Here is a 26,687-nt window from a genome sequence, read left to right as displayed (position 1 = left end):
ATTTCCTCTAAGTTTTTTAATAACCGGAACTGGCACACCTGGTTTTAAGAAGGTACCTTCAATCCCATTATAAAATAGTTTTTCATTACTTCTTCCCGTTTTTGTTGTAGTATTTGACGACAGACAGACAGACAGACAGATTTAGCCACTCTATAGACCCCTAAAGGATAATTCACACATAGGCTACTGTGCTCATACCAATGTATGAGCACTGTGCAGAAATACACCGCTGATAGAAAATAGTATTTAATGCAGTCATCTTTCATATGCACTCACCTATTTTATCCATCATAAAGCAATTGTAATAATTTTACACTAGTAAGCCTACACTTGTAAACCTAAATTACAGCTGTATTATTTTGTATTTAATTCTATATTCTACAGAAATTTGTTGTTTATAAATATGTCTTTTCATTCAAAATATTGAATTTTACCTGTGAATCTTCCCAAATGTGGGGTGCCGAAAGTAAAGCAGCACCTGCTTTAAAAATAGCATCATGTGTTTCCTAGTGCCCCGGCCTACATCATTTTTTTTTCTGAAATAGATTAGATAAGTTTCAACATAATATATTATTTAGAGAAAACATCAAATCTTCCATTAACTTAAAAACAGAAGAGATATTTTATTTATGGGCAAAACAGGAAGTATAATTTATTTTGGACAAATGAATTTTAATATATTCAAGTGTAATATTCATGTTAATTAAAGCATTTTGAAATATTCACTAATGGGAATTCACTGGGGGAATCGTGCTCAGAAGACATACACTTTGTGTGGGATAGATCTATTTAGTTAATTAATGTAGGTGAGTTGTGTTTTCCATTAAGTCTTTAATTGCTTAGAATGTAACTAATTACTAGCTGTAGCTACATCAACATCGATATTTCCTCCGCAGAGTTTCTGATGGAAGTTGAACCTGAGAAAAGTCGCTATATCTTATGTTACATAGGGTTATTCAAAAAAACGAACCGGTTTTGTTACACCAAATTATGAACTTTATTTTTTTCAAAACATACCAACAAAATTGATAAACATGTTCATTACACATTCCGATTTCAGGCATGATGAATGACGGTGGGTATATGACCTCCTCTACTGCGCTGACATGCGATAACTCTGTTCGTGAAATTCGCTGTGGACTGCCTGGCAAGTTTCCACTTGGATTTCGCTGACGACTTCGCGAATTTTCTCCTTTAATTCGCGAATGGAACGGGATTTATTGACATTCACCAATGATTTAAGAGTACTCCAAAGAAAATAGTCACAAGGGGGTTAAGTCGCATGACCTCGGGGGCCATTTCTGGTCAGCATTACGCGAAATGAGGCAATCCTGGAAGCGCTCTTGAAGCAATTGGATTGTTTCCCGGGCAGCATGGCAGATATAGTAAACTGTTCCATGGCTAGACACAGGCTGAAGAAATGCGAGAAATTCAGACTAAGTTGACAATCGGAATGTTTGTGAGTAGAGCAACAATACAAAACAATGTCGGTAACCGAGAAACAAAAATTTTGCCGGATGACCCAAAACCGGTGCGCTTCTTGAATAACCCTTTAAAACAGCGTTTCCCAACCGGTGTGCCGCGGCACACTGGTGTGCCGCGAATGGGCCGCTGGTGTGCCGCGTGGAAATCGAAACAAAATTATTAATTCCATTACAATCAAATTGCAGACATTGAGTCTTACGTTATATTTATGAGGAAAAATGTATGTCTGTGTGTCACATTACTATGAACCTCTACTATGAATCTACAATTTTAAGTTTCAAACTCTGTCAATATTCTGTAAATTTTTAATGTTAGAAAAGTATTTGTTATTATTGTTATCACCATTATTGCTTCTTTATTGTTGCAGATTATTTCGTAACTTGAAATTTTAAGATATCATTCAATCCTTTCGACAAAGCAAACATGGATACAAATTACCTACATTTGTGTTTTAAAAGTACAAGAGATTTGTTTCTTTGTTCTTTAGTGATCTTCCTTCTTAATGAGTTTGGATACAGTTTTCGAGAAACAAAGCGTATTTTTAAAAATCTGAGTGCTATACTTCATTGTAATTGTTTTCTATTTTTAAATTAGAATGAAAAATAAGCATAATGATTTACCACGGAGGAAAACAAGTGATGGAGCTTTCTTCTCTGTGAAAAGGATATCAGTAATCACAAAAAAAAAAAAAAAATACCACGGTATTTTATACTTAGAAATAATAATAATAATAATAATAATAATAATAATAATAATAATAATAATAATAATAATAATAATAATAATAATAATAATAATAATAATAATAATAACATAGTATCTATATGAGTGTGCCGCGAGAATTCAAGTTACATCTGTAGTGTGCCGCAGGTTGAAAAAGGTTGGGAAACGCTGCTTTAAAAGAAAATGGCTAGTAGACATTTACTATAATCAGTGGTGTATTTAGAGGGTGCCTATCGGGCTCAAGCCTCCCTCCCCGAAATACATTTGTTATATGTACAACTTTATTAAAATTTATAGACACCCAAAAAGAAAAATATAAATGCTTATTCATGTGTTATGCATAGTCCCCCTCCCCCGAAAGAAAATCCTAAATACGTCACTGACTATAATTAAATTAGATTATAAAGTATTATTGACAATACGTCAACGTAGTGCGACGATTGTTTCGACCTTAAGTTTATTTCATTTTATCACCTCTGGTTTTTGGGGTCCCGGGTTCAAACCAAGCTCCCGCCAAGTGAACTTTGTGGTGGGCAAACACCATGTTGCGTGGGTTTTCTCGGGGTTCTCTCATTTCCTCCCACTTTCTTCTTTCCACCATTTCATTCATATCTCATCATGATCACCGTCTCCTTTAGCCTAACCGGCATAATCGTGGAACGTAAAACTAAAAAAAATCATTTCATTTTTTATTTCATTTTATTGAACAGCGAGGTTATGCAGGATAGATCGCTAAGGTATGCCCCAAACTTCAGCAGGTGAGTCCTCTACGCATCATACCGCACCGTTTGATATATATATATATATATATATATATATATATATATATATATATATATATATATATATATATATATATATATATATATATATATATATATATATATATATATATATATATATATATATATATATATATATATATATATATATACAGGGTATTCTAAAATATGCTCACTAGATGAAAGGACGTTCATCGTACAGGAAACATGACGGTCATTGTTTGAACATTTCCTCTAATAATATTGTGCATAGTGTGGGACGGTCTCTCTGCGCACTTTCTTATCGGCAAAGTCAATGCTGGTGAGGAATGACTTAATCATATGTGATTCTTAAAAATCAAGTATCAAGAAACGAAATTTGTGCTCTGATATTTGAAGAAAGAAGAAAACAAAACTATGTACGAATGAAAGAAAGAAAGTGTACGAAGAAAGAAAGAAAGAAAATATCAAAACGAAAAACAATCAATTTTCAAACGTTCGACGGGATATATGTGGAGAACAGTTTTTCTAATATAATTCTGCTCAGTACGAAGTGATGGTACAAAGGTGTGATGGAGTCACTACATTTCTGACAACATAACAAAATATATTTGTTTTCGGTTAAGAAACACTCAGAATAAAAAGTCATATGTGGCGTACGTAAAAACGTAGGTTACATATATAAATCCTGTAGTTTTTGGACTTAACGTACATCAAACGTCTAACTGAAAAAGTATATTTTATACGTACTTTTCGTATAAGTGTTCCGCATGAGCATACTTTTAGTAAGAATAAAATAATTATATATAGGTAGTACATAGAGATGAACGTATGCAACGTATAGCTGACGTATGTAACATACGTATACGTATTAATATCTGGAAGACTGTTAGGTGACTGACAGACAAGCTGCTACAGCATGATGTAACATCAAAGGGCAGTACATATGTCGGATATGCATAACGTATGTTTCGTACTGACTTCTGTAGTAAACATAAGGATACCGTATATTTGTACAATATACCGCTGTCCGGATAAGTGATTCTTCTGAGTGAAAATACTTATTCGCGAACTTCGCCCAGGAATTGAAGAAAAGTAACACAACATGCTTAAGTTTTATTTTCATATTTTATTATTATTATTATTATTATTATTATTATTATTATTATTATTATTATTATTATTATTATTATTATTATTATTATTACACTGTTCAACAAATTTTGATCGAAAGTATGTAAATTCTTTGAAATTGCGATTTTTACATTCATTTAAGCATAATATGAAAGGAAATGATAATAGAAGAATTTTCTTAGCTCAGGTTGTGAAAAAAAACGCCCTTGTACAACATTAGCTGTATATTTAAATATATACAAATGTATTAATACTTATAGAACATTTAAGCAAAATCCTTGTAAAAACCTACATTTCACTTTTTTTTTTTAATCTATTTCACTGTGATGTGATAAGCTGGGGAGTTAAGAAGTACCCTAACCTATAGCTTTCTATACCCTTGTACTTCCTTTTTCAAAAGTGCGCAAATACCAGTTTTACAGCGATACAGAAAATACAGTAACCGTAGTCAAGTTAAACATTAACAATTCCGTAATAAAAATCAGTATTAACATCAAAACATGGAAAATATGTACAAATACATTTTTGTGCAAGAACTACACTGCAATGTAGACAAAAGTTTCAAGTGATCCCTTGTACAGAATTATGTTTATTTTATTTTGAGCGTCTTCGCTTGGCTTGCCTTTTGTAGGTTACATCTGGAGCATCCCTTGCAATAGTCCAACAGTAGTTGGCCAATATGTTAGAACTCCACTTTCTCTCATATCTCTTCTCCATGGCTGCAATATCTTGATGGAAACGCTCACCATGTTCGTCACTTACTGCTCCACAATCTTCGGGAAAGAAGTCTAGATGTGAATGAAGAAAGTGGAGTTTCAGAGACATATTGAAACCAAGGTTTTCGTAGCACAATAACAACTTTGCTACCAGTTGTTTGTAATTTGTTGCTCGGTGTCTTCCCAAGAACTGTGAACAAACACTCTTCAAGCTTTCCCACGCAGCTTTCTCCTCACCTTGGAGAATTTCGTCGAACTTGTGATCTTTGAATAGTTGCCTAATCTGTGGCCCTATGAAAACACCTTCTTTAACTTTGGCATCACTTAATCGAGGGAATTGTCCTCTTAGGTACTTATAGGCCTCATCCTCTTGGTTCATGCTCTTAACAAAACTTTTCATAAGACCTAATTTAATATGTGGAGGGGGAAGCAAAATTCGGTTATGATCTACCAGTGTTTCATGCTGCACATTTTTCACTCCCGGCTGAAGAGTTTCTCTGGTACTCCAATCACTTTTGCGGTAATGAGATCCACGATCTCTACTGTCCCATTCACATATAAAGCAACAATACTTTGTATACCCTAACTGCATACCTAGCAACAGTGCTATTACTTTAACGTCACCACAAATGAGCCACTGAAAATCGTAATATTTAATGGCTTGAAGTAAACGTTTCAAATTTTCATAAGATTCCTTCATATGAACTGCGTAACCTACAGGAATTGAAGGAAGTTCATTTCCAATATGTAAAAGCACTGCCTTTAAACTCACATTGGACGAATCTATAAAGAGCCTCCACTCCGTAGGTTCGTAATTAATTTTAAGTGCCCTCATGAGACCATTTATATCTGTACATGCCACAAGTGTGTCTTCCATAGTAAAAAATGAAGTGAACATCTTCCTATTCCGATACACTGAAATATTTACTTTTTCCTGCAATAAATTCCATTGCTTTAAGCGTGACGCTAAAATTTCGGCTTTGCTTCTCGAGAGGTCCAAGTCTCTGATTAGATCACTTAGTTCCTCTTGAGTAAGTCTATGTGGTTCACATGGAGGTTCTTCTACAACAAACGTAGGGTCCTTCGAAGTACTTGATTCAGGAGCTTCAACTTCTTGATCATCATCAGAAAAAAAGATCGTATTCTTTAGGTGGGTCAGGAACAGGTAGTCCTTCTCCATGTGGAACAGGGCGCATTGCAGAAGGAATGTTAGGATAGATCAAGGCCCGCTTCTTCTTCGTGGAAATTCCCTTCTTGACGAAAGGAACCATACAAAAATAACAGTCGCTCGTCTGATGTGGTCGCTTGGCTCCGTCCAAATCATGGGCACTGCAAAAGGCATTAAGCGCCCCTTCCCATTAATCCAATTTCTTAGATTGCTGGCACAAGTGTTACACACAATGTGGAGTGCCCAAGATTTATCTTGGTCTCCAATTTTACAACCAAAGTAATATTGATAGGCTTTTCTTATTAGTGGTGTTATAGTCTGGTTTTGTGAGGAAAATGTCACTTCCCCACACACGTAGCAGAAGCTATCCGCACTGTTTACACAATTTCGCGGCATTTTTGTTTATTGAAATCCTCAAAATGTCACTTGAAATAGTTCCGGCAACTATTTAAAAATATACATTCGAAATACCAGTATTTTTGCGTACTTGTAGTTGTATTTTTATGTCCTGCACTACACAAACGTCACACCCAAAACGCTGATAACTGCACTAAACCTGTCTTTTCTAACAATAGCAGAATACTACTGAGATAAGGAACACAATAAAACCAAGCGTTCATATAGTTTCTCCAGTGTTGCCGGATCAGTGTAACATTTTACCCCAAACGAAGCGAATATGTTTATTTTTAAAGTGTTATTATTAGACATGCCTGTAAAACGAAAAGTAGAGCTAATATTCGAAAATAACTTCTAAATTCGTGATCAGCACCACAAAATCAATAAGAATTAGCTGATTTTGTTCAATTTACATTTTCGTTGTTGAACAGTGTTATTATTATTATTATTATTATTATTATTATTATTATTATTATTATTATTATTATTATTATTATTATTATTACGAGCTCCTTCGTGGCTAAGCGGCTAGCGTACGCGTCTTTGGCGTTGGAGACCCGGGTTCGATTCCCGACGGGAGCTCATGTGGTTCGGATTCTACGTTAATCAGTAGGTCCTCTCTCATATAGCTTCGCTGCTAAAAGGGACGTTAAACTCCAAATCAACAAAACTCTACTACTACCATTACTACTACTATTACTACCTCTTTTACTACTACTAATTAGTAATAATCATACAAAGTGGAAAATTAAGATGCAAAATGGGAGCTTTTGCCTCTCCAGACGGGGTTTTATTACGCTTCAGGTTGGCTTCACTGAGTGCATACAGTGTGTACTTAGAAAGATTTCAAAAATCAATGAAGCAGGAATATTTTGAGAAATCAAGTGTTGAAGGATCTTAATATATTCAATAAACCAGTTGAAAAACACCTTTGACTGTGCCTGTTTCTTAGGCAGCTATATTTAGAATATTGAATTAGTGAAAGCAAAGTGAGAAATAATTCTAACAATAGATGCTCCAAGTAACCAAATATAATTTTAACGCTTTGTACCTAGAACAATAAAAGCGTAGCGGGGAAATTAATAAAACAAATGTTATTGTTCTGGTAATGAGTTTCAGCTTCGCGTAAACACGACGTTAAGAACAAAAGCAATATTTTGTGGGCATTCTTTTTAGTAACTTTAAATTCTCTACCCTTTTCAACAGTCATATTACCTTGGATATTGAACAAAAGACTCATTTCTGGAAAAAAAATTTAAATCAAGTTGTGTTATATAAATATACCATACTGTATAGCTAGTGCTTACATGATGAAGATGAGGTAATTCGAATATATAATACATAACGTTTAATTTTCATGATGTTTTGAAACGTGTCCTTATCTTTTGGCGCCTTAACGTGCAAACAGTAACTTGGAAACGCATTAATCACTTGTGTGACGTCAGAATGTTTTGTTTTTCTGCTTTTTTTTTTCATTTCAAGGTTGTTTCAGCTTTTTTCATTAACTTGAAAGAGATGAAAGTGAAATACGCTGGCGAGAGAATATCTTTATTCCAACATGTTACTGAAAAACAATGAAGCAAAAAAGAAGGGAAAGTATCTATCTAGGGTTGCCAACCGTCCAGTATTTTGCCGGAAAGTTCGGTTTTTGACCACCTTGTCCAGTGTCCGGTTCAACTTCAAAACTAGACTTAAACTGTCAGGTAATATTTCTTGTTACTAGTCCCATTCTCTGTTTTATCTTTTTCTTTTTTTAATTCTGTAGAAAGTAGATTTAGTTGAATCTGGATTCTAAAAGGAACAGCATTTAAGAGCCTGTGCCATAGCGCAATTCCATTCTGCAACGAATATCTTGTTCCGTCGCAGTATTGCCGGAAGTTGGCAGTGATGCCAATTTGGCGTATTTTTGGCTAAATCTAGCATATTTGTTGAGGAATTCAGCCATACAAATATACGAAATGCTTCGAACCTTAACCCTACAGTGCATGATTTTTTTTTTTTTTTTTTTGTATTTAAGTGAAATAATATACAGGCATATTATAAGACTTCTAATTAATATCCGAATAGAAAAAATGTACTAAAGTAATTTTTCGTGCTAAAATATAAAAATACTTTGTGTCACTTATGATATAGTAATTACAAAAATACAAAAAAGCACCCTCTTTATTTTTTAATCATACCATGTACGTGTTAAGATAAATGTACCAAAAAAAAGTTTCAAAAGTTTCATAGTTGTAACTTTTGAGCAATGACACAATTTGTAGAATCCCTAAAATTTGCTTTGTATGCCCATTAATGTTTGACAGTGTAATCTTTTGCAAGGTTACTTAAGATCTGCTGAAAGAGCAAAAAATAAGCTTTCATTTGACACCTGGATGAACCCAATAACTTCAAATATAAGGAAGTTGTGGTAATTTAGTTCGATGATGCTGAGTGCCGGAATGTGAAATTGAAGCAAATTGAATTCACATTTTTCAAAAATTTCTCCCCGGCTCATTTCTCAACCAAAAAATCGGAAAAAAATAATTTAGCATAATTTCATTAGTATTTAGGCCCTATGTATGAAAACATTTTGAAGAGAATCTGAGACATTAAAGCACAGTGCTCTAGGTGATTTGGCATGGAATGACCCCCTATGTCTTTAGTTTGTACTTTAAACCAGCAAAATTGAATTGCTTGCTGTGATATGCGGGACTTTTCGATCATCCTGTATTATGTACCTCACTTCCCATGTTTATTACACTTTTTTACTTTCTTTTCTTTTTGTTTTTTTTCTTTTTTTTTCTTAAAAAACGAGAAAAACTCCGATCTTTCATAACTGTGCTACAACTCTTTCTTGGGAGGTAGATTCTTCTTTACTCTGCATACTATTCTGCCCCTCTCACAGATGTTTTTCTTTCAACTTTTTCTCAGGCGAACTGCCAAACCTGCTGACATTGTTGTGACACACTCCTATTCATAATTTACGTCTTTCAACGAAAGAGATTGATGTTAAACTTGGTCAGACGCAGTCTATGCCAACGTCCACTCTCTCTTTCTTTCGCCTTTCTCTTTCTCACACCCACGTATCTTTTTTGTTATTTACTCCCTGTCATTTTCCTGTCTCAGCTTACTTGCCTTTCCTTCTACTTCTGACACCCTCGTCGTACAGTGCGAATCAAGTTTAGTGGACACTATACGAGGGTCACTACGAAAGTTTTGAGATACGCATTCTTGTGGCACAGTATTTGAATTCCAACAATTGCGTTCGGTAGTGGTATCCAGAGCGAAGAAGCGAAGCAAGTTTTAACTCGCCTCGCTTATCGGCGTGGCCGTATCGCTTTCACTTGTTTGTTTATGTGAGCAGTATTCGGCTCTCTAGAATGGAGCTCGAAAGGGAACATTTTCGAACAATGATCCTTTACGATTTCAAAAGTGGTTTGAACGAGACACAAAGACTTGACCGTTTGCAGGGGTCATTTGGGGACCTTGCTCCTTCCCGTGCTAGAATTTTTCGGTGGTTTGCTGAATTCAGAAGAGGCCGGACATCGCTTAAAGACGAAGAGAGAGCTGGACGTCTGGTAACAGCTGTGTCAGATGAAAACATTGCCGCTGTGGAACAAATGATTAGAGAAAATCCTCGAACAACTTTCAAGGACTTTGAATCTACAGTGAACATTGGATCGCCAGCAGTAACGACAATTCTTCATGATCATCTTCGGCTCAGGAAGGTTTCATCTCGTTGGGTGCCTCACACTTTGACTGAACAGCAGAAGCGCATGCGTGTGGAATGGCGTGAAGAAATGCTTGCAAGATTTGATGGAGGCAATTCTCAATGTGTCTCTGACATTGTTACTGGTGATGAGACTTGGATCTATCAATTTGACCCTGAAAATAAACGCCAGTCTACAGTTTGGATCTTTCCATATGAAAATCCATCCACGAAAGTGAAGCGACCGCGAAGTGTGGGGAAGAAGATGGTCGCAACTTTCTTCTCCAAATCTGGCCATGTTGCAACTGTTCCACTTGAAGAACAAAGGACTGTTACTGCTCAATGGTACACGACCGTTTGCCTAACAAAAGTGTTCCAGAAGCTTCGGGAACGGCGTCCAAGAACTGGATTGCGTGGGATCCTGCTTCATCATGACAACGCGTCCGCACGCGGCCAATATCACAATTCAGTTTTTAGAATCTACGGAGGTCAAACTTATAACTCATCCGCCGTATAGCCCTGACCTGGCCCCGTGAGATTTTTTCCTGTTCCCCAGGATCAAAAATCGCATGCGTGGGAAGAGATTTTGCAGCCCTGAAGAAGCTGTAGTGGCTTACGAGAATGGACTTTAACACTTGAAGAAAAAGACTGGCAACACTGCTTCCAAAAGTGGTTTTCGAGGATGCAAAAGTGTTTACAGTGTAATGGTGAATACTTTGAGAAAATGTAAGTGTTAAATTGATTTTAAGTATCAAAGTTATTTCACATCTCAAAACATTCGTAGTGACCCTCGTATTCACACTTTCACGTGTGTGGCTAATCGTGGCGGACTTCATGCATTATCGGTAATCTTCGGCACGTGCGTCTCTGGCGGGGGTTATGAGTGGGACGTGTCCCCCCTCAATATTTTGCAGTACAAAATATTCAATATTTTATTCTAATTTAATTTATTTACTAACGACAGAATAATATGTAAATAATATTTATTATATTTATTTGGAATATGATATTCAGGCTGTGAAACGATTATATCACGTTCTTGATATGCCTCAGGAGGTCCGTGAAGGTAAGCAGAAAGGTAACAAATGGAATCAAAGATACTAAACAGGTTGGGCTAGGTAGTACCATTTAAATCACTTTTTTTTATGTCCCCCGCCACCAAATTTTACATGCCAGAGACGCCAGTGATCTTCGGCCGGGCTCAGTTATCGAAGATTGGGAAGATTGATGTTGCATCACTTTTGTTTATACGAGGATGAATTAGAAAGTTCGTGGCTTGACTAAGAAGGAACAAATAATTTTATGTTCGTATACTTAGCTGCGTAGCAATATTCATCAGTAATCACTTTGTAAAATTTCATGTCTCTGTTGTTTAGGTGAGGAGTTCATAAAACGCTGTCAGCGGAAGTAACAGAAATGGAGAAAATCGAGCATCATGCCATGGAGAAAATCGAGCATTATGCCATGGAGAAAATCGAGCATCATGCCATGGAGAAAATCGAGCATCATGCCATGGAGAAAATTGAGCATCATGCCATGGAGAAAATCGAACATCATGCCATTGAGAAAATCGAACATCATGCCATTGAGAAAATCGAGCATCGTGCCATGGAGAAAATCGAGCATCATGCCATGGAGAAAATTTATGACATGGAGAAAATCAAGCATCGACCTGTCATTAAGTACCTGCATAAAATGGGCTAAACACCACACTAGGTAGGTACACTATAAGACTCCACGCCCTTGTATTCCATAGTGAAAAGTGAGTAGCTTAATATAAGCGTGGAAGAAGCAGCACTGGAAATTATTCCCTCGGTGGCAGGCCCTCAACGTCGACCACAACAGAAAATATCAATAAAATTTGTGACCTGATTTTGAATTACCACAGAATCAAATTCCGAAAGATAGCAGAGACTGTGGTTATTTCCTATGAACGAGCAAAAACATTCTCATAAATAAATTAGGATTTTCCAAAGTGTCCGCGAGATTAGTACCGAAGTTGCTTTCAGTTGAACACAAACACAACCAACTCATCCCCTTTCCGTGATTGGAACTGTTTGAAAGTGGTCCGGGGGAGTTTATTGGCAGATTTGTGATTATGGAGGAAACATGGATACACCATTATACACTGGAATTAAAACAAAATTGAAACAATGGAAACGACCTGGATCTCCGGTTCCCGACAAACAAGGTTATGGCATCAATATTTTGGGATGCTAGGGGGCATTATCCTGATTGATTTCTTGGAAAAGGGAAAAACTATCAATTCTGAATACTGCTACACCTTTCTGCGACGTTTCCGTGAGTAAATCAGATTTAAAAAAGACCAGGAATGTTGCGAAAAGAGGTGTTGTTTCGTGCACGTTTAATGTTCCTTTGCATCCAAAGCAGAAATTCATATCTGTGGGTTCGAAATTATACTGCACCCGCACTATTCGCCTGATCTGGCCCCTCGGACTTTCACTTGTTTCGAAACCTTAAAAACTTTTTTAGGTCAGCGATTTTGTTCGGATTCTGAGGTGAAAATTGCTGTACTGGGATATTTTGCAGGGCTTGGGAAATCATTTTTTTTTTAAGTGATATAGAAATGTTGATGGAGAGGTGTCTTAAATGAATCTCGTTCGAGGAAAATTACTTGGAAAAATAAAATAGGTCCAAATATTTTCTAATCTTGTAGGTCAGGCCACAAACTTTTCAATCCACCCTCGTACTATGCAATAGATATATATTTCCTCGATCCCAATTCCGATCCAACTGTTCCAATATGTTATGCCCTGTCACACGGTGCCAAAATAATAAGTCTACAGTAGATGGTCACTTAAAACTCTGATGTTCAAAAACTAATAAGCGGTTGTGTATATTCTTGAGATGTTTCAGGTTTACTCTCGTCAGATTTTAATAAAATTTCTTCAATAAAAGAAATAATCGATTACCGAATTTTACGTCATAAAATTTGGTAAAAATTAAAAATTATTTTATTAATACCAATACCAATAACAATAAAAATCAATAACAATAACAATTAATAACAATCAATGACAATCAATAATAATAATAACAATCAATAACAATAACAATTAATAGCAATCAATAACAATCAATAACAATTAATATCAATAACAATAACAATAACACTATTTTAATAACAATAAAAAACAATTGTACTTCATTTCCATAACTGGCCCTTTCATGTAAGACTTTTCTTGAAGACATTAAGCTAAAATACCGAAACATATGTGGGGAGGCACTTAACACCAACAAAGATGAGACTTTTTATGAGCCGTAAACAAACTGCTTACAAGCACGACGAGGCGTGTTAAATTTTTATTACACTTCCACACGCACTCGTGAAATGTTAAAAGAAAGAGAACTAAGCAAGGGAGAGGTATATGCAAAAATACGTTCATAAAAAAATTATACATATTTACGATGTTTTACTATAGTTCTTATTTGACTCAGCATTTATATAGTGTTTGGGGGCGGGGGGAGGGACAGTAGGACATGAAAATCAGCTGAGACACCTTCAGATTGGATTTATCTTCTAGTTGGGGCCGCGGTGGCTCAGTGGTAGAGCGTTCACCTCTGGTGCTTGGGGTCCCGGGTTCGATCCCAACCCCCTCCAAGTGAACTTTGTGGTGGACAAACACCGTGCTCGTGGGTTTTCTCGGGGTTCTCCCGTTTCCTCCTACTTTCTTCATTCCACCATTTCATTCATTACTCATCATCACCGTCTCCTTTCGCCTAACCGGCATAACCGTGGGACGTAAAACTCAAAGATTTCATTTCATTTTTTTTTATCTTCTAGTTATACACCTTTTCAATAGTGTATATAACATTAGCCTATAAGGCATGCTCGTTGAATGTTGAATTGACAGATTTCACTTCATTTCAGTTTCATTTCCATTTTAATTGGTAGGGATTAAATCCCATTTACCATTCAACATGTGCAATAGAGTAAAACAGGGTTTTTTCAACCTGGGGGTCGCGAAGATAAGCGGAAGAGAGAAATATAATTAGAATCTAATATCTGAAAATATTTTTAAATATTATTTTAATTTTTTTCTGATACGCATGTTTTCATTTTTATACATATTATTAAGAACAACAAAAAATAAATCCGCTAAACATTTTCAAAAGGTACAGAGTTGTTTAAAAATCAATTTAAATGAAAGAGGTACGATATGAAACTAATTGGAACTGCACATTGAAATACCAGGAAAATACAAATGCAACAAAACCTGCATATTGAAATACAATTAAAATTAAAAGCTAATGAGATACCTGAGCATGGTGCAAGGATGTTATAAAATAGAGGATCTGCCCATATGTATCTTCATCCAATTAACTCAATGAAGCCCCCCCCCCCAAAAAAACGAGCATTGGCACGTCTGATTGGATGCTCTAGTTTCCGCCATCGTGTGATTGGCTACTTTCGTTTCCACCATGTTTGTTGGTTCAAAATATTGGGTGGAGTGGGTAGAGTGGGTGGTGGCGAAACTGTGACGTATGGCTTCAAAATTGTGTTGTATAGGCAGACCCTATATTTTATAACATCCTTGGCATGGTGTGATTTCACTAGTGCGGCAATGTCCGGTTCAATCTTCGTGAGGCACATTATCAAGTCATTTAAAATACTCAATAACTTTTTAACAACTGTCCAAGTTTTTTTAACCGAAATTAGAAATCACTTTATTTTTTAAATCATACGACCCAAAATTGAGGGAGTTACGAAGTTTTAAAGTTTTCAAACGGCCTCCATTTTGAAACAGTATGACGGATCGGATTCGATATTTGTAATATGAATGAACTGACCAAATTTGGTTTTAATCCATTCGCTTTTAGGGAAGTTATTGTATCTACTATATAGAAGAAATGGATTCTACTATGTTATAGAAATAGATGAATATCGTAAGATTTTCTTTTTTTTTTAGGGTTAAGCCGGTCAAAGGGTTACGCCCTTTCTTCGGGACGAGGATTATAGGTATAGGGAATTTTCTTTATTTATAGTGGGCATTGAGGGTTTGGAGCATTATTTTTTTATTTCATTCCATTCTTAGTTGTGGGCAGCATTCATTTTTATGTATGTATGTATTTATTTATTTAATATATCCTTGGAGACATCAATTTGTAGTAGGTAGGTTTCATTGATATTTCACTATTGCGGTAACTGGAGGCCGGGCTATTGGTATGTTATGAGAGATGAGATGAAGTGCAAGTGGACGTCACAAAACACAAGGGTAAGGTTAGTATGGACGAGTGAATGGTTATCTTCTGTCCTGGGGCGTCACAGACCTGATGAAGAAAGATGAAGCCCGCTGCTAGCAACATTGATGGAACACTAGTGCAGAGATGGATAAATGCATGGACTAAGATGAGGTGGATGGTAAATGACAAAGTCGGCCTTTTGAGGGTCATCGTCGTCTAAAATGTAATGGTATAAAGTGAGAAGGTGTTGTAGAGGAGTGGCTTGGTGACGTGGGGGGCGTATCATGTATTATGTCCTGTTGAAAGGTGTCTAGGAAAATCGAATTCCCTTCCACAATGACTTTTGTAATGTAGTTAGTACGAAGTGTTTCTAAGTGCGAAGGTGTGGTTGTAAAGTTGATTCGGCGATAGAGGTCGGCAGTCGGTGCTGGTAGTTTGATACGATAAGCAAGTCGGAGAGCATGTCTTTCGGAGATGGCGAATCTATTATATAGTTCATCAGGGGCAGAGATCCAGCAGATATGGCCATGTGTGAGAGCAGGTCGGAGGAATACTTTATAGGTCGTAATGACGGTGTCGGTATGTAAGCCCCAGGTTGTGCCCACTAGCCGTCGGAGGAGGTTTAAGCGGTTCGTTGCCTGTGATCGAATCTTCTGTAGGTAGGGTTTCCAACTGAATTTAGAATCAAAGATGATCCCTAGGTAGGTAACTTGTGATGATGGGCGGATGAAAGTATCATTTACATGAATGTGAAGAAGTGAACGATTGCGATGGATTCGTGAGCGGCAACGAGGTGGGAGAAAAATAAGAACTTGTGTTTTGAGAGAATTGATGGTGAAGCGCCATTTGGAACACCAGGAGGTAAAGGCGTCAATTGCCTGCTGGAGTGTTCTATTTATGTTTTGAACAGTATTAGATGTGGCAAGAAAAGCGGTATCATCTGCATATTGGTATACTGAGACATTTGATGGGAGAGGGGGCATATCGGCGACATATAAAATATATAGAAGAGGTGAAAGGACAGATCCCTGAGGGACGCCACAGTGAAGAAAGATCGGATAGGAAAGGGATTGGTTGATATTAATATAAGTCATACGATTGGAAAGGAAAGAAAGTATACATCGGATGTATGAGATAGGAAGATTGAAAGAGTGAAGTTTTGCGATGAGGCCGGCATGCCAAACTTTGTCAAAAGCTTTTTTCCAGATCGAATAGTAACAGACAAGTTGTTATAGCAGTGGTGAGGCGCAGAAGCTGATCAGAAATACTAATATGTGGGTGAAAGCCGGCTTCATGCAGTGGGATGAGATTATCGTCGGAAAGATGAGTATGCAGACGCCTGATTAGAATGCGTTCAAAGATTTTGCTAAGGACTGATGTCAGTTGGATTGGTCGGTATGATGAGAGTGCAGTATGAGGTTTGTTTGGTTTGATGAAAAGGAGAGTTTTTGAGATTTTCCATTGGGGAGGGTAAAATCCGGTGCGAAGAATGAAGTTGTAGATGGTTGCAAGAAGTGAAAAGAGGATGGTAGGAGATGATTTGATGAGTTTATAGGTAATGTGATCAAAGCCGGGGGCCGTGTTTCGTTTTGATCGTATGGTGGAAGAGATATCTTCTGGAGTTAGATCTCCGCAATAGGTATATTCAAAATCCCACACAAGATTATTAGAAACCAGAAATTATAAGGGGGTCGCTGGTAAGAGGAAATGATAAAATGGAAGTAGTGATAGGAATTAGGTGAGAACCACAGGAGTAAAATATTAGTATAGTTACGAGCTACAAGCTAACGGGTTACCAGCTTAAGCCGTTTCGTAGCGCTGTTGGTAAATGGGATTTATTTTTCCCACTGAAATTAATGTAAATACAAACAATATGGTTTCTAGCCACAGAAACATGATATTGTAGTATTTTTTAATATTTTTTTAGTGTTTTTCTATAATAAACAATATAGGTTTATAATTTAGATTTCTGGGCTTTTGCCATCTAAGGTATTTAGCCCGTCACGTTTGAGGGATGACGTATCTCGGCGATCACACTATCCAGGGAAGGGAAGGAAGAAAAGATTGGGGAAGGAAGGAAGCGGCCTGGGACTTATAAGCTAGGTACCACCCCGGTATTTGAATGGTGTGAATGAGGAAAACCCAGGAAAACCTCTTTCAGGATGGCTGGACTGAACAAGTGTTTTACACTTTTTCGACGGAGTGACTCCACCGGAAATAAACAATATATAGAAAGATAACATTATCCTTTTGAAAGAATTAGTATTAAATTAGACAAAACAGTATGAGCGCCAGAAAACACAAAAAAGTGAAAAAAGAAAAAGTAGTTTTTGAATATAGAACTTTGATAGATAATGTTTGTTTCAAACACGCCAAAGCACACTAAGGCGTCTGGAATTGTCGTCACACGTGTGTGTGCGTGTGCGTTTGCATCCGGAAATATTGTTCGTAATCCAAAACGTTCAAAATTCTGAACGAAGCAGGATTAAAATATAAGAGCGAAGAATAATATCGGGTGTGCTAGAACTCTTTCCCTGATTACAAACATTCATAAGGCATAAAATATAACACATAGGTAAATACGAGGATCATTCAATAAGTAAAGAGACAGAGTCTATATTTTTAACACTAATCATTTTTTTTTTTTTTTTGTTTCAGGGGTGTTAGCTGGCAACCTTGGGATATGCTCTGATCTGCTGTTTCGTAATTTTATGTCAACATAACTTCAAAAATATCAATTCATCATGGCAAGTCCTCTAGAAGATTGCACCTTAGAAGAACAGCGTTCAGTCATTAGGTTTTTAGTCGCAGAAGGTGTAAAACCAATTGAAATTTCTTCTCGAATGTTGAGACAGTACGGTAACAGTTGTATGAACCGTGCGAATGTGTACAAGTGGGTTGATCGGTTTAAAAGTGGCCGAACAAGTGTAGGTGATGAACCCCGATGTGGACGTCCAGTGGAAGTTTCTGGTTCTTCGTTGGAATCGAGAATTGACGGACTTATTACAGAAGAATTACTGTTGAAATGATAGCTGAGGAAGTTCAAGTAAGTGTTGGAACTGTTCACAATGTCATTAGGAACATTTTAAAGTACAGAAAAACGTGTGCCAGATGGGTTCCCAGACAGCTTACTGACGCTCATAAAGAATCAAGGCTTTCCATTTGTCAAGCCTTAACGCAACAAAGTTTGATTGAAGGAGACGCTTTTTTTGAAAGAATAGTGACTTGCGACGAGGCCTGGATCCATCACTACGACCCTGAGACCAAAAGGCAGAGTATGGAGTGGAAACACACTAGCTCTCCAGATCGCAAAAAAATTCAAGGTTCAACCTTCCGCTGGTAAAGTGCTGCTGACCATCTTTTGGGATTCACAGGGTCCAATCTATTGCGATTTCCTTGAAGATCAGCGAACTACCAATAGCCTATACTATTCTGAGATGCTAGAACACAAAGTTAAACCAGCTATCAGGAGCAAACGCCGTGGACTCTTGTCAAAAGGAGTCATTCTTCAGCACGATAACGCCCGCCCTCATACAGCCCAGCTGACCCGAGATAAGCTTCAAGAATTGGGTTGAGAGGTCTTACCTCATCCTGCCTACAGCCCAGACCTCGCCCCATCTGATTTTTACCTCTTTGGACCACTCAAAGACGCCCTACGTGGAAAAAGATTTGCTAACAATGAGGAAGTTAAGGCAGCGGTGCAAAGGTGGCTTTGGGGTAAATCGAAAGATTTCTTCGCCAAGGGAATTAGGAAGCTGCAAGAAAGATGGGACAAATACATAACTGTAAAGGGTGATTATATTGAAAAATAGCCTTAGTTTTGAAAGATTGAAATAAATCTTTATTGAGCTATAGCAATTTGTCTCTTTACTTATTGAATGCTCCTCGTACTTTCTACCTTGAAATGCATGTAACATATTCAAGTTTTTGTGTTCATATTTACTGTTATTTTGTTTGTTACAGAACCCATTGACGTAACAAGAGCGGAATCGGATACTATTTGCAGAAACATGTACTCTAATCAGGAGGAAGCCCAATGTATCCTCTGGTATCAAAAGACACAGTCACCAAATATAGAACTAACTAACTAACTCTATGGCCTATGAACCCGGAGGTTCAGTGCCGCGTTCACAAAAGCTCTCCACTGACTTCTATCCTTAGCTAATTGGATCCAGTTTCTACTTTGTATTCCTATCTCTGCGAGATCCATCTTAATATTATCCTCCCATCTGCGCCTAGGTCTTCCTAATGGTCGTTTTCCTATGGGTCTACCAGTCAAGACTTTGAAAGCGTTTCTACTTTCTTCCATTCTAGCTACATGACCTGCCCACCTAAGCCTCCTAGACTTGACGACCCTAACAATGTTGGGTAAACCGTATAAACTATGTAGTTCCTCGTTATGAAGCTTTCGCCATTCCCCATTCTCGTTCCTCTTGGGTCCGAATATTCTTCTCAGGATCCTGTTCTCAAATACTTTCAGTCTATGTTCTTCCCTCAGAGTAAGCGCCCATGTTTCGCAACCATAAAGAACAACAGGCATGATTATCGTTTTGTATATTTTAAGCTTCAAATTCCTCGACAGAATTCGCGACGACAAGAGATTTTGAACCGAATAGTAACACGAATTCCCTGCTTTTAGTCGACATTTAATTTCTTCGTGAATATGATTTTCGTCTGTTAATATTGATCCTAAATATTTGAAAGTATCCACTTTATCAAAAGTATTATTTAATATTTTAACGCCTCCACAATTTGCAGTATTACGGTCCCGACGCACTTCCATGTATTTAGTTTTCTCTGCATTTACTTCTAAACCCATGTCCCTGCAAGCGTTTAATAATATCTCTGCATTTATTTCTACTGTTCTCCTATCATCCCCTATTAAATTTACATCATCAGCATATGCCATAACCTGGTGACTGCCGTTCAACTCTAGGCCCTGGTTGCTATCTTTGATTTTCCTTATGATTTCACCAAATATAGTACAGAGATAATTCCAGATGGCATACCATAGACAATCACCAGATGTTAAAAGCATCAAGATGTGGTATGCTTAGTTTAAGGAAATAGGCAGCGCAGTGATTTCCCTAGAACAGACAGGCCTGGATCTAGTGCGCAGACAATTCAGACAGTGAGAGACGCCTTCGTGAGAAATCGCAAGAAGTCAGTCCGCAGAGTCTCACATGAATTGCAGATTCCTAAGCCATCAGTGCACTGCATGCTTCATAAACATCTTTTCCGCGTGTACAAAGTCCAGATCGTGCAGTCTGTATAATTAACGGATTACAGTGCTCGTTATGAATTTGCTGTTGCCATGCTGTCTGAGATTGAGGAAGTTGTTGACTATGCCACATTTGATTTTAACGGTGTTATCAATCGACACAATGGTAGGATCTGGTGGTTCGAGAATCCCTATGTTGTGTTTCAGAACGTAAGAGACAGCCCTAACCTGAACACGTGGTGCGGTGTTATACACAAAAAATCATAGGACCTTTTTTTCCTTCAGTGACAGTCAATAAATATCTGATATATATATTGCTGTTATTTGTTGTGCCGCCGATTCAGAACATTCCGGACTTAATTTTCCCACAAGATGGTGCGCCACCTCATTCGGGGTTATATGTCCGTACCTATTTCGATACAACATTTCCGAGAAGATGGATCGGACATGGTGGTCCCATAAATTGAACACCGCGGTCACTGACATAACACCACTGGATTTGTTCCTTTCGGGTTACCAAACACCAGTGAACGACATCGCAGCATTACTGCACAGAACTACTGAAGTCATAAGATCCATCCCTCACGTAATGTTGACCAACACGGGTAGAATTGGAATATCACCTGGATATCCTTCGGGCAACGAAAGGATCATATATATAAATTTATTAATTGTGTACACAAAAATGAATATATTACATGCAAAAGTATTTGTCTATGTGTCATACGTTATGTTTTTTGAATGTTTGTAACCAAGGAAACAATTCTGAGAGACCATGTTTTTTCCTTTTTCCTTCTATCTTATTCTTTCTTTTTTTTTTTTTTTTTTTTTTTGTTCACTGATAGTATACTTCAGGATATTTTTGGACATGTTATGCAATGACCAAAAACAGTTGTTTCTTTTTTAAAAAAAAATGTGCCCAAACACTGGTTTATTTTTGGCAGTGTTAATGTATGCCTAATTATTGTCACAAACTTAACGCATTTCTTGATACAACCATTGTACCTACAGCTTTCTGTCTGTATTATTGTTATTAGTATCTGTGTCAGTATGAGGACTTTTTGTGCCACCGTTACAATGAAATAAACAAGAATATACACAAATAAACTACTTTAACAGTCCATAAATAAATATTTCACTTCAGTGGGATGAAAATTATCAATTGTAAACAACAAGCAATCTAGTATTTTAGCGCCATAAAATTTTGTTTTCCTCGATTTTATTGAAAACTACTCATGAAAATTTGCCCTCATTGATGTAATTTTGTTTCGCTCGACCGATCTATCAGTTTTTTATACATTAGATAAAAGTGGTCTATTGCCACATTTCACCCGCCACTTGTGGCGAGCTGCGGTTGTTAATCCTGTTTTGGATCGGCACCACTAGATGCATCCGTCCCGTACTTTCTAGGCTTGCCTAACCTCTGTCGTTCTACAGGCACCAGCTTCGGCGTACAGGTACCACGTACACGTCGAGATACAAGGGCACATGTTAAGTCACCTTTTGAGTTTGATGCCAGCCCCTTTATCCCGTAGATCTTCCCTCCTTCTGCTCGGATCGGAAACTTTTACTCAGTTACCTGAGGGTACTCAGTCACCGTTCAGTTTCTTTGGAGGGAGAAACTGACATTACCCTCCCGGTAGAGTGGTCCAGACAATACGGAACTTCCTCTAATTACGGTAGAAGCACACCGTACATTACCAGAGTCAATGACCGATGTAGACTGCACTGAGAAAAATGCGTTATCCGGACAGCGGTATATTGTACAAATATACGGGATCCCTATGTTTACTACAAAAATCATTACGGAGCATACGTTATTCATATGCTACATACGTGCTACCCTTTTCCCAGTTAGATGTTACATCATGTCGTTGTAGAATGTGTGACATCTAACAGTCTTGCGCATATTACATATGTATACTATGTTACATACGTCAGCTACAGATGGTGATCAGAAAAATGGAAACACCTGAACGAAATTGCAACTTACCAGATTAATATGATGTCGGGCCACCTTTCGCCTTCAGAACAGCCTTGATGCGACGTGGGATGGAGGCATAGAGGTCGTGAATGGTAGCAAGTGGAATTTTACACCATTGCTCGTGCAGGGCATCGGCCAGTTCTGTGAGAGAGGATGGAGGTGGAAATCGTGGCCGGAGTCGTGTTTCCAAGACGGACTACAGATGTTCAATTATGTTGAGATCTGGGGACTCGGCGGGTCATGGGAGGTGTTGAACTTCATCCCGATGTTCCTCAAAGCACGCTGCAACAATGCCAGCTGTGTGAATGGGTGCATTATCATCCTGGAAGATGGCGTCATTGTCCGGGAACAACATCCGGACTATAGGATGCAAGTGGTCTCCTAAAATTGCGACATTATCGTTGGCAGTGATTCGACCGCTAAGTGTGACCACAGGACCCAATTAAAACCATGATATGGCGGCCTACAGCATCACCGAGCCGCCGCCATGTTTCACAGTTGGACGGAGACACTGCAGGTCATAAGCTTCTTTGGGCGTTCTCCACACATAAACACGGCCCGTGGTTGGGAATAGGGTGAAGGATGACTCATCCGACCATATCACGCGTTTCCAGTCCTCAACGGTCCAAGTGGCATGGTCGCGGCACCATTTGCGGGGTGCGAAAGCGTTATGGTCCCTGATGAGCGGTTTGGCCCGTGCAACACTACCCCGTAAGTCCATGTCATGTAATTCGCGGCGGACTGTGATTGTGAAAACAGGGTGGGGGAGGTGCTGATTGAGTCCCTCCGTCACTTGCTTCGCAGTGGCACGACGGTTCTGCGTGACAATGCGCTTTAATACCCGACGTGACCTGTCACTCATGATTTTCTTCCACCCACTGTTCCGCTTCCCCGACGCGGTTTTCCCGTGTGTTGTGTAGGCCGTCATCACCTTCGACACTGTCCCACGCGACACATCTAACACAGTAGCCACTGCCGTCACACTCACTCCACATAACCGCGCACCAACAATTTGCTCTCTTTGAAAATCTGAGAGGTCTCCCATTTTACACTACCTCCGTCTGCTGCAGCCACTGGACACTGGTGTTCCACCGTGCCTGACCGATGGAGACCGATGGAGACCGACCTAACACACCACCACCAGCGGTCCGGCGCTGCGGGCGCCACGACACCACTGCCAACCCATATATCTGACGTGTTGCCAACTACAGGTGTTTCCATTTTCTGATCACCATCTGTATATGTTACATAAGTCCATCTGTATGTGAGATATATATACAGTTCTTTTAGTAAAACAGAAAGTACGTTTATTCGGAACACTTGTACGGAAGATACGTATAAAATATACTTTTTCAGTTATACGTATGCTGTACGTTAAGTTGCAAAAACTACAGGATTTACACATGTAACCAATGTTTTTACGTACACCACATATGTTTCTTTTAAATCTTAGTGTGTCTATTTTGCAAGATAAGGCCATTTAGAATACAGTAGGACGTCGATAATCCGAACGTCAAAAATCCGAACGCGAGCCCTAGAAACCTTTTACATTTTGTCTTAGCGCTAGCGATAAACAAACAATAGGGTTGTCCTTCCGCGGACCGTGGCAATGACCTTGGTGTATCCTTATTTTCCCTTAGGCCTCTACAAGTTAGTTTTAAGTGTGAGTTACAAGAACAGTGTAATTTATTGTACGAGCAGGTTCTTCAGAAACATTAAACGTAAGTAGACTTACATACGGTATTGTAATTACTGTATAACCGTTGTATTGATTAAAGAGCGTACCGTACAGTATATTTAAGTCTAAATGGCATTTTCTTGGTCATTTTCGAAAATACGAACAATTTGAAAATCCGAACTACCTTGTGGTCCCAATTAGTTCGGATTTTCGACTTCCTACTGTATATAGTTTCTCTGGTACTTTACGGGTCGAAGTACTACGAATACGTTGAGATACTCTGTAGCTCCCCTTGGACCCAATATGTGTAACTCATCATTTGGGAGGAGGAGTATGAGCGATTTATATACAATATTTATGTTTTATTTTAAGACAATCTTAGAAACAAACAAACAAAAAAAAAACTTCAAGAGAGAATGTTAATCTAGAGCTATATCTCATTTCTCACTCCTTGTACTGTCGTCTTTGAAGCATCATATAAGGAAATGCTTAATGACGATGTACACTCATGTCCAAAATTATTGTCGCATGTCTATAAATATGTTGTAGTAGGAATATAATTTGATAACGAATGCACTTGGTATTTCTTATAATGTTACTATGTGTATAATCAGCAAAGACATGTATGTGGCAAATTTCATGTCAAAAGAGCAATAAATAAGAACAATAAAACGAAAATAAAACTTTTCTTGTCCATTTAGCAACATTTTGGTTTACTCTGTCTAATTTTCGTATTTATAATTATTTTCCTATGTAATTTACTATAAATTTCCGATACATTTCCCGATTATGCACACTGTATCAGTATTTAAAGTACCCTACAAAATCATTATCAAATTATATTCTTATTAGAAGACAGTTATAGATATGAGACAATTATTTTGAACATGAGTGTACTTCAGGATCAATTTAATCTCAATTGATGGACTTGTTTATCGTACACTACTAGTTTTTAGGTGTACAAAAAAAACAATTTCCTCGAAAACTATACATCGGAATTTACATTCACCCATACCATTTTTTGTTCAAATCAATGGAGTCTATTCATTATATTGTGGATCATTTTAGACACTTTTCTATTCAACAAGGGGGGACTTTAGAGGGTGTAGATCCCTGCCTGTCAACACCACACCTGTTCAAGAAGATCAAATTGGAGCAGACAATCTTCAACCACTGTGTAACATACATTTCATTACAATATTACCAAAAAAAAGTCCATTACTCTTGATCTACGTCATTAAGCGTGAAACTGAAGCAATCATCCAGTTTCTATTGCCTTTCTGTATACGTATGGAGAATGTTAACTTGCTGAGTACTATAGTCCGTTAAATATTCATGAATTATTATTATTAACAACTAACTAACTCTATGGCCTATGGAACCCGGAGGTTCAATGCCGCGTTCACAAAAGCTCTCCACTGACTTCTATCCTTAGCTAACTGCATCCAGTTTCTACTTTGTATTCCAATCTCTGCGAGATCCATCTTAATATTGTCCTCCCATCTGCGCCTAGGTCTTCCTAATGGTCGTTTTCCGATTGGTCTTCCAGTCAAGACTTTGAAAGCGTCTCTACTTTCTTCCATTCTAGCTACATGACCCGCCGATCTAAGCCTCCTAGACTTGACGACCCTAACAATGTTGGGTAAACCATATAAATTATGTAGTTCCTCGTTATGAAGTTTCCGCCATTTCCCATTCCGGTTCCTCTTGGGTCCGAATATTCGTCTCAGGATCTTGTTCTCAAATACTTTCAGTCTATGTTCTTCTCTCAGAGTAAGTGGCCATGTTTCGCAGCCATACAAAACAACAGACATGATTATCGTTTTGTATATTTTAAGCTTCAAACTCCTCGACAGAATTCGCGACGACAACAGATTTTGAACCGAATAGTAACACGAATTTCCTGCTTTTAGTCGACATTTAATTTCTCCGTGAATATGATTTTCCTCTGTCAATATTGATCCTAGATATTTGAAACTATCCACTTTATCAAAAGTATTATTTAATATTTTAACGCATCCATTATTTGCTGTATTCCGGTCCCGACGCACTTCCACGTATTATTATTATTATTATTATTATTATTATTATTATTATTATTATTATTATTATTATTATTATTATTATTATTATCGTCCACTTCAGCGGTTTACTTCCTTTATACAGAAGTGTGTTGCATGGTATTCCTGTCTGCCAAGTCCGTTCAAAATCCATTTTATTTGACTGAGTAACAGAGTTGTTGCTTGTGAAAGGGGAAACGTAGCATGCAATACAGCTTTTGATGTTCACATCAGAAGCTATGTAGATCGTTTAGAACGGTGATGGGACTTGTCCGTTTAAATTTTGCAAATTGTTCATGCATCGATTCGTGCATTGTAATACGGTTTTCTGAAAAATCTGCTCTTTGAGGCTATTGTACAATATAAAGAGCTTTGGTGAATAAATGTGTACTTCAATTGTACGAAAAGCAACTCAGTATTCCTTCTTGATTTTTCTTCTTTTATTCATGCAAAGGGAAAGTATTT

The 26,687-nt window shown here is 37.7% G+C and overlaps 1 protein-coding gene and 1 long non-coding RNA gene across 4 annotated transcripts in view; one reads left to right on the top strand and one right to left on the bottom strand.

The window, feature by feature from the left end:
• LOC145675708 (oxytocin receptor-like) overlaps positions 1-26,687 on the top strand; it is a 431,243-nt gene that overhangs the window by 40,641 nt on the left and 363,915 nt on the right. The window lies entirely within an intron of this gene.
• Positions 1-26,687, bottom strand: part of LOC145675709 (uncharacterized) — a 380,314-nt gene that overhangs the window by 327,007 nt on the left and 26,620 nt on the right. For all 3 annotated transcript variants that reach the window (XR_014129188.1, XR_014129190.1, XR_014129189.1), the window contains exon 2: positions 435-536. This is a non-coding gene — a long non-coding RNA (uncharacterized LOC145675709). The remainder of the gene's footprint in view (positions 1-434; positions 537-26,687) is intronic.

This window comes from Thermobia domestica, chromosome 18 (assembly GCF_964235325.1).
Source record: "Thermobia domestica chromosome 18, izTheDome1.hap1.1, whole genome shotgun sequence".
NCBI classification, from domain to species: Eukaryota; Metazoa; Arthropoda; class Insecta; order Zygentoma; family Lepismatidae; genus Thermobia; species Thermobia domestica.
Note: the sequence above shows the minus strand (reverse complement) of the source record. Positions and strands in the feature narration are given on the sequence as shown.